The 9,684-nt window shown below is 38.5% G+C and overlaps 1 pseudogene; it reads left to right on the top strand.

Moving 5' to 3' along the window:
* Positions 1 to 7,151: 7,151 nt before the first annotated feature.
* On the top strand, positions 7,152 to 9,314 carry LOC102759451 (annotated as a pseudogene).
* Positions 9,315 to 9,684: the final 370 nt, after the last annotated feature.

Raw genomic sequence — 9,684 nt, 5'->3', positions numbered from 1 at the left:
ATATAGATAATTTCTTGTTATTGCTAAATTGGATCCCATGGTACCGATGCAGCAGCATTTTTATAACCAATCCTCTTTTGAGATGTTTCCAGTTTGGCTACTATGAGTAAAACTGCTGTAAACATGCATATACAGGTTTCTATGTGAACATGTATTTACATGTTTGTGTGATGCGTGTCTAAGAGCACAATTGCTGGAGTGTATGATAGTTGCATGTGTAGATTTATAAGGAATTGAAAAACTTCCATCATGGCTCTGCCATTTTCCATCCCACCGGTGACGTACGATTGATGCAGTTTCTCCATCCCTGCAGACATGTGAGCTGTCACTCCTTCAGTCTTCTCTTGGACATGGGGTTTGGAACTATTTTCTCCCCATTGGTATGTAGCTTGTCTTCCCATTCTCTTAACAGGATGGAATGTTCTGTGTCTTTGACAGAGCAAAGCTTTTCTGTTAGGATGAGGTCCAGTTTTTCAATAGTGTCTTTTACGAATCAGGCTTCTGGGGTCAAGTCTAGGAACTCTTTACCTGGCCCTCATCCCAAAGATGATCCCTTATGTTCCCCCCACCCCCCCAAAGTTTTATAGTTTATGTTTTACGTTTAACTCTGTGATCTTCTTGGAGGTTTTTGTTTTGTCTTATTTTTAAATCATGGGGGCCAATGTTCATTGTATTTGCCTATGAATATCCAATTGCTCCAATCCCTTTCTTAATAAGATAACCTTTCACCCGCTGAATTGTTTTGCACCTTTGTCAAGATGCGTGCACCATCACATACGTCAGATTGTCTGAGTTGTGTGAGAATAGGACTCCGCTGACTGTAGCCTTAAACTCACATTTCTCATCGGGAACCACCAGGTGGCAAGATTGGCTTTTCTAAATTTGTTATCAGCAACAGGTCCCTAAAAATGTCAATATATTCTCAGTAACATTTATTTTATACCCAACAGCTGTAATTTATGATAGTTATAAAAAATAAACTTATAAGAGCTCTAGATATTTAATTAAGGATAATTACAATGTTAGTGCATTTTGGAATGTTAGATGTCCTAATTAGTTTAGTGGTGAACTTTAAAAATGAGAGAAATGAGAGAAATGTTGAAAATTAAGACAAGGTACATAAAGTCCTGATAAGTCCATTTTCAAGAACGGTATTCTTTCAAGTTTACTTTTCAAAGATAGAAAGAGTACATGGATCTTTTTCTAGAATAACCTATAAAGCATTTCTTACAATTAGATGTTTTATTTACATATTATAGTCCTGATTTTCAGTGAATGTCCCTTTCATTTTGAGATGTGTATATTAGCTTTGGAAACAAAGAGGTGAGTGGCAAAGTTTCATCAAGTAAATTCAATGCAAAATAAATTTATTAGGAAACATTTGTATTTTGCTCTGTTAAATGTCTACAACTTTTTCATAAAGTATTTTAATTCATTTCATTAGTGTCAAATGTTGTTAGCTTCAATTATATTAGTTAAATTAAGATATGTTATAGAATGTACTTCCAATTTGTTATTCTTAAAAAAGAAATACAGTGAGGCCTTGACTTACGAGTGTCCCGACTAACGAGTTTTTTGAGATACCAGCTGTCTCTCAGCCGATTTTTTTGCATTGAGTTGATAGAGTAATTTGAGTTAACAAGCTCCTTAATGAGCTCGTTAATGAGCTCAGTCTCGGAATGAATTAAACTTGTAACTCAAGGCCCCACTGTATAAGACTTTGAGTACTATATAGAGAAAAGTGAAGAAAATTTCACATGTTTCTTTAATAACTCATCACACACTGTCCTATATATCTGCTAATTGTTAATAATCATTTTTACTTCTTTTCATGAATGAACTGATTATTTAACATGGGGTCTTATTGAGAGTGGCATTGAACAAGAGAAGTAGTTTTTGACACATTTTCACATACTCTTGAGAAACTTGACGTGTATTACATATATACATAACTATAATGATTAGTGTTATAGTTTTATATATAATAATGATAGTTTTAAAATTCCCAATTGAGGAATAATAAATAGTTGTCCACTTTCTATAGCTATATTCAATTTTCTCCTCATTTAACTTTTAGAGGCATCAAGTTATTAAATCAACAATTACTATAAGCACTTTCTTTGCTAAGCTTCATGATTCTACAATTTTGTCATGAAGCCTTTAAAAAATCAAAGTATATCTATATGGTACAATGGGAAATCTGGGTGTAAGACTTAGGTACAAAACCCAGGTCTGTCATTTTAACTTACTATGTAATGAACTAGGTTTTTGTTTCTTTGCTTGTTTTTTTTGTTTGTTTGTTTTTTTACATTCTTATTTTTATCAATCAGGCACTATTGTAAGTGCTTTGTGCATCTTGCTTCTTCTTAATAATAACCATATTCTACAGGTATTCTTGCTCACATTTTATAGACTGGAAACCATGGCTTAGTAGATTTAAGTCAGGGGCCTCGGATCAACAAGTTTGTAAGAAGCAGACGGGAGTGTTCGAAACCAATTCTCTTCCTTCACACACTTTTCCTCACGTTCATCCTTTAAATGCTCTGAGCTAGCTCTGTATTTCCACCTGTAAAATGGGCAGAGTAGTGAATATAAATTCTAACATCCTCTGGTTCTAAAACTTCCTTTTCTGGGTTATCAGGGAAGATTGTCAGCTCTGGCTGAGTCTGCTCCAGGTCCCTGTGGCATCTGTACTTACCGAAGCAACACGTGCCAAGGAAAATGCTTAAGAAATTTAAGAAATCTAGTTCCATAATACAAAGAAATACTAATAATTATGAATATCATTAGTGTGTTATACTTTGCAGAAACCCCTTTATATTCAACATTCGCATTTATTCATCTCATTCATTTCACCAAGCAATTACATAACTGCTCCACTCATCAAGTTGAAGGTCTCAACTTTACATTCAACTAATGGGACAGAACCCGACTCCCCTCTACAAAAATAGTGTAGAAGCAGGGGGAAAAAAATCCAATTATCACGTAGTATATGTGATTCGTATGCTTTTAAAAAAATGTTTTATCTTCATCCGAGGATATTTTTCCATTGATTTTTAGAGAGAGTGGAATAGAGAGCAGGAGAAAGACAGAAACATCAATATGAGAGAAACACACCAATTGGTTGTCTCCCGCAGGAGCCCCGACTGGGGCCTGGTCTGGAGAGGAGCCTGCAACCTAGGTACATGCCCTTGACCGGAATTAAACCTGGGACCCGTTGGTCCACAGTCCAACAATCTATCTATTGAACCAAATAGGCTAGGGCTAACTTATTTACTTTTTAAGAGCTATATAAATGTACAGAGACTCAGTAATAATGATTATAGGATCGTACTGTGTGCTTTCTAGCCACTAGATGGAGAACTTGCTTTGCGAAACAGAATGTAAGGATGAGGGTATCAGGCCAATTGAACTTTGCTGTCTGGGCAAAATTTGCTAATTTAGGTCATATATTAGACTTTTCTGTTTTAGTGGTCAACCTGGTTCAATATCAAGCTAGGGCATAATTTGTACAATAACTGAAGTTGAATTTCATACTCAGAAACAAACCCTGCTCTATTTAGAACTAAAATCCATTAAGTTGTCTGCATTAGAGGAAGAAGCTGACCAGTGGAGATAAGGCCAATTTGTTATATTGGGATAGCTGAACTGGTGAAAGAAATTAATATAGCACTCAGCAATCAAAGGGCAGCATTAAACTCCACGAGGTCACTTTCTTTTAATTTTAACTCGTAAGAAGAACATAATTTAAAGATTCAAATGGCCCCATGGTTAAGATTATCATGGGTTCTGTTATTTTTTTTTTTGACCTAGCAAACATGAAAGAATGGTTTTAAATTTCTTAATTTCCAGCTTTTAAACAAATTCACCTGGGCCTTAAATTTAATGATCTATATGAATGGTAGCATGTCTACTTTATATATGCTTGCTTAACTTTTAATTACTTAAAATCAGACATCATTATGCCAGATTTATTAGAAATTACATGAAATTACATGCCAATAGCTTGGTACATCAAAATAGAGATAATGGTTTCAAAATCTGATTCTGGCTCTCTTGGTTAAATGTTTATATTGAGAGTCCATATTGGCAACCCATTTATATGGGAGGAAAAAAAACCCTACAAATAAAGAATCTCTATGAATGGAATGGCAGTGTGGTTGGTTTTTTATGCCAGGGGAGGAGCTGTATGTTTGGGGCAGTTTTTCCGATGTTACTGTCCGAGAATGGAAAAGAGGCTCTTGCCAAGATAATTCAATGAAGTACAAGTGTAACACCATATGTAGGTGCCAAAGTAGCTTAAGAGTCTCAAATGCATCACATAGTTTTGTGTTAATTGCTGTGATTATCTATTTAGTAAACAGCACCGATAACCTATACACCAAAAAATGGTTGGGAAGTTGAAAAATACATTTGAAAAAAAATGAAGTCTTAAATAATTAAATTACTTAAAAGTGATATTTTCTTATTTTCATTTACATAAGTAGGTTTTATACCATTGTCTCTCAGGAAAATGACCACTGCTGCACTTGCCAGGTGCAGTAATGGAGACAAAACCCTGAGTGAATTAGGGAAACTATTTCTCAAATGCCAAAGTTCAGTAAAAAGATCACATTTAATTAAAATTTTAAAAATAAACTCAGGAGTAAAGAAACCCCCCTAATCAAGAAATAAATCTTTGTTGCATATGAAGTGTTATCAACTGGCAAATGTACAGAACAATCTCTTTGTTTGTCTCTATAAACAAAGTGCTATCTACATGTGATTTTGTTTTCTTTGAAAGCAATTACGAAGTTCCAAAGTCTCGCTTTGGAAACATACACCAAGTTCTTAAAGACTGGATGTGAAATTTTTTGAAATAAAGGGAATTGCCCTAACTGGTTCGGCTGAGTGGATAGAGTGTCGGCCTGCGGACTGAAGGGTCCCAGGTTTGATTCCGGTCAGGGGGATGTACCTTGGTTGCAGGCACATCCCCAGTGGGGAGTGTGCAGGCGGCAGCTGATCGATGTTTCTCTCTCATCTATGTTTCTAACTCTCTATTCCTCTCCCTTCCTCTCTGTAAAAAAAATCAATAAAATATATTTTTTAAAAAGAAAAAAGGGAATTTAAAAATAAGAAACACCCCATTCATATTTGTAATATGGATTTTCAGGGAGGGGTGGTTGGTGAGGAAGAGATGATATCTAAAAGGAATATGCTTCTGAAGGTGACTTGTAGATATTGTAGCCTAGGTTTCAAAGGCAAAAAGAGCAATAGGAAATCATGAGCCCTGATGTTGAAAAGTCTATGAGAACCTATCAAAAAGATATGTTCTCCATGTTTTTAGGACATATATGAAAGGCTTTGTAGAATTGCAGAGAAGTAGGATTCTAATTCAGTGTCTCTTAGGCCCAAAGTTCCTCTGCATAAAAGTCTCTGTTGCTTTCCGGAGACCCAAGAGGGCAGCAAGGCAAGTGGAAGTTACACTCACATCCTCCCAGGACCAAACTGGAATTACAGTGAAAATATAGAAATCTAGATGAAAAAAAGATTCAGAACCAAAGATTTGCAGAAGAAGCCACACGGAGTCTGGTAAGAAAAGCAGATAAGCGAAAAGGACTGGCCCCGCACACAGTGCCGCAGCTGAGCATCCGAAGGGGTGTCCCACCTGCAAAGCCCCTCTCCCCCCAGGAGCTTGGTGTCTCACCCCATGCCAGGCTCCCCAGCCCAGAGCACCAGAGCCTGGGAAAGGAGCCCACATAATAGCTATCTGTGCAAATGAACGGGAACTCTGTCCTCCAGGGAAAGACAGGAGTCTGCTAGAAACCAAGGCAACCTCTTAAAGAGCAAGCACACAAATCTTGTTGGAAGCTCTCACCCTGAGCTCCTGCAGAGGGAGTGCGGTGTGCAGCGGACCAGAGAAATGTAAGGAGAGACCGGGTGGTGTGGCTCCAGGGAGAGAGCTGAAGGGACAGCAGCCAGGGTCCCTGTATTGAGTCCCTTTCTCACAGCACCCACACATGCCATTGGGGGCGGGGGGGGTAGTCAGTCTTCCCTCCAATATGCATTGGCCTGGGGAATGTAATTCCCATGCCCGTCCCTCCCCTCTCCCCCAACCCCCCGCCCATTCCCTGTCTCCCATCCTGCTGAGCTCATGACCTGCAGAAAAGTCAGCTGCTGAGCCTATGGTATAGAGGACTGGCAGACTCAGGGAATGTCAGGGGTTGATCCATGGAGCTCTGAAGCAGGGACCATCCCCTCTCCTCTCCTCACACACCTGACAGGAGCTGCCCCCCACAGGAGATCTATCAGCTGCCCCCTCCCAATTTCCAGCGGCCCTGCCCTGCCGAGCACAGCTCTTGAGTCTTAAAACTTTTTGTAGTTGTCTAAGACAGAAGTAGCTCAAATAAAACAGCAAGCTACTGCTTACTGACATCAACAACAGAAAGACTTTGAATTCAAACTTCTGAATGGAAGACACCTAGCACTGAAGGACAAGGTGCTGAAGCTGGAGTGAGCCACTGAGTCCATAAACTCTTATACCATCAACCCAGGAGACGCCTTCACAGGGCCCGGCATCACCATCATGCTTCAGCTTGCAATGGAGATGACATGGGCTTTGTTGACCTGGTTTCATCACAATGGGAGATAAACAGATGGTCGAATGCAGGTTCTAAGACTTGAAGCTGAAGTTAGTCGTTGGAGAGGTTTTGCTCAGACTTCCACAGCTAACAGCTTGGCTCACGATGAAATCTACAAACTGCAAAATACCATGGAAAAACTTCAAAAGAAGTGAAATAAGGCAACTGATGAAATAGCAGTATTGCAGCATGTTATCCACAGAAACTGGCAGAAATAGGTTAGAGGCATCAAGATAAAATAAGTGAATATGAAGAAAGAACTGGAAAATCTGTTACATCAGGACAGCTTGGGAGTTGGAGTAACTGATGCCTTTAACAGTCCTGATATGGAAAAATCTATTCAAATTCTACAAACTGAAATAAAGATCAAAGAGCTTGAGTTTGGAATTAAATATTTAATTCTTCTGCAGAAAACGAGAGTGATGTTTTAAGGAGAGAATAAGACCAGATAAATGAGGAAAAGAAACAATTAAAGAACGTGCATTGAAGCCTCGTATGAAAAAAGCAAGGTGATATCGTGACAGAAAAGGAATGCGTTCTTCCACAGAGGTCATCCGTGGAGGAACTGATGCTGAAAATGAAACAATGACACTGCGTAGCTTGAACCAGTGTAACAGTCTCACTGATGACAGTCTGAAAATTAAAGACCGAGTTCAAGTTTTAGAAAAAGAAAATTCATTATTAAGTCAAAAAAAGGAAAGCATTTCAACTGCCACTTTTAAAATTAAATAGTGAGTATAAAGCAGCGGTTCTCAACCTGTGGGTCGCGACCCCTTTGGCGGTCGAACGACCCTTTCACAGGGGTCGCCTAAGACCATCCTGCATATCAGATATTTACATTACGATTCATAACAGTAGCAACATTACAGGTATGAAGTAGCAACGAAAATAATTTTATGGTTGGGTCACAACATGAGGAACTGAATTTAAAACTTGAAGGTGATAAAATGAACATCACCAAAGTCAGACATGCAGAAAGAAAAATTAATTCAATGTGAATTGACTGTTAATGATTTGTATGTAACCAAGGAGAGGCCTAAATAGAAGATTTAGTAAGTTAGCTATATCAGTCACAAAAATATAATTTAAATATCCAGAAGCAGAACTTTGAGTTTAAGGAACATATTCAACAAAATATAAGGGAACTTTCTAGAGTCCAGTGTTTGGAGAAGGAATTAGCACAGATTCAGCTCAGCACAGGGCAGCTTCCCAACACCAAGGATGCTCTTTTTGGTCATTTGGACCTTATTTCACCGCAGCCCTCCACCTGAGTAATTACTTCAGAATCCTCAGAGTCTCTTAAGGCAATTAAATCGGATGAACTGAGTGAGTCTTCTAAATTGTTCCAAGAAGAGGTGTAAGAGCTGATAAACCAGTGCAGGACAAAGAAGCAACAATTAGAAGCCTCAAGGAAGAACATCAGAGATTGTCTGATCCAGTTGCTGCCACCTCAAAAGTAGATAGATAACTACTTGAGCAAACTGATTCAGAAATTGAGCTGCTAAAGGAGAAACAAGATGTTTTTACAAAACTGACTTAAGGACAAAGAGCTCTTAATCAAAGCAAAAATTGATGAATTGCTTTCTTTAAGTGAAAAATTTACCATGAAGTGAGCAAAATGAACCTTTGAGTCAGACAATAACCAACTTGAAGGACAGACTATTGCATTTTGAAGTGGACATGGGTAAACTAAAACAGGAAAATGAAAAAAAATAGTAGAAACATCGAGGGAAAAGGAAACAGAAAATCAAGCAGCAAATATGTGACTTTCTAGGACAGTGGTTCTCAACCTTCCTAATGCCGCGACCCTTTAATACAGTTCCTCATGTTGTGGTGACTCCGGACCATAAAATTATTTTCGTTGCTACTTCATAACTGTAATTTTGCTACTGTTATGAATCGTAATGTAAATATCTGATATGCAGGATGTATTTTTATTGTTACAAATTGAACATAATTAAAGTAGTGATTAATTGCAAAAACAATATATAATTATATATGTGTTTTCCGATGGTCTTAGGCGACCCCTGTGAAAGGGTCATTTGACCCCCAAAGGTGTTGCAATCCACAGGTTGAGAACCACTGTTCTAGGATGAGGAAAGGGGAAGAATTGGAATATGTTGCAATGACGGAGAAGGCTCTTGCTTTAGAGCAACTATTGAAGGAAAAAAAATAGGGCAAGACCAAGGAATTAAATCAGCTTTTAAAAGCAGTTACATCAATGCAGGAAAAGACAGTTATGTTTCAACAGGAGAGAAATGAAGTCATGTTGGCAATAAAACAGAAACAAATGGAAAACCGTACCTTAGTTAAAATATGTTCAATACTTGTGTGACAAAGAATTATGCTTAAACCAGGAGCTGGAGAGATGGCTGAACCATACTTTAGAATCAGAAGGTCCTCCTTTGCTAGAAGCTTGGGCTGCAGAAGATACAGCAGCTAAAGTAAGAAGGAAAGCTGCAGAATTGGAGGGAAAGCTACACTCATCTTCTAACAAAGTGGAAAAGGCAAGCCATCAAGAAAGTTTTCAGGTAGAGCCATTGCAGGGACAATTGAGTCGTGGTCACCAAGGAGAGAGATGGAATTGCATTGTGCCTGTCTGTTTCTTGGGGACAAGAAAAGCAGTCAGCTCACGCACTGCTAGCTCACCTGACGCTGGTACGAGCTGAATGGGTGGAGAAGGCAGACATCTAGAAGGAAAACTGGTGGTGTTATAGGGATGTCTGGATAAAGTGAATCTGGCTTGAATCAGAAGGGAGAATAAATGACAGAATTTATAAAACAAAATGAGGTCCATCAGGAAGTGCTGGATGACGGACAAAAGAAATTGATAAACTTGCTAAGCAGCACAGAAGGGAAAGTTGGCAGAATGCAAATGAGAAATCTTTTTATGGGGTGTTTTCAGTCCCCAAAACATAAAAGTCATGAAGTGTTACAATTAATGGGAAGCATTCTGGGTATCAGGAGTGAAGCAATGGAACAGATGTTCAATGAAGATCAAGGCGGTGTTACCAAGTGGACCACTGGGGGGCTTAGATCACAAAATGTCCTCAGCACATCTCTG

The sequence above is a fragment of the Myotis davidii genome, unplaced genomic scaffold (genome assembly GCF_000327345.1).
Source record: "Myotis davidii unplaced genomic scaffold, ASM32734v1 scaffold168, whole genome shotgun sequence".
Lineage (NCBI taxonomy): Eukaryota > Metazoa > Chordata > Mammalia > Chiroptera > Vespertilionidae > Myotis > Myotis davidii.
The sequence above is the reverse complement of the archived record's forward strand: the minus strand, read 5'-3'. Positions and strand labels throughout refer to the sequence as shown.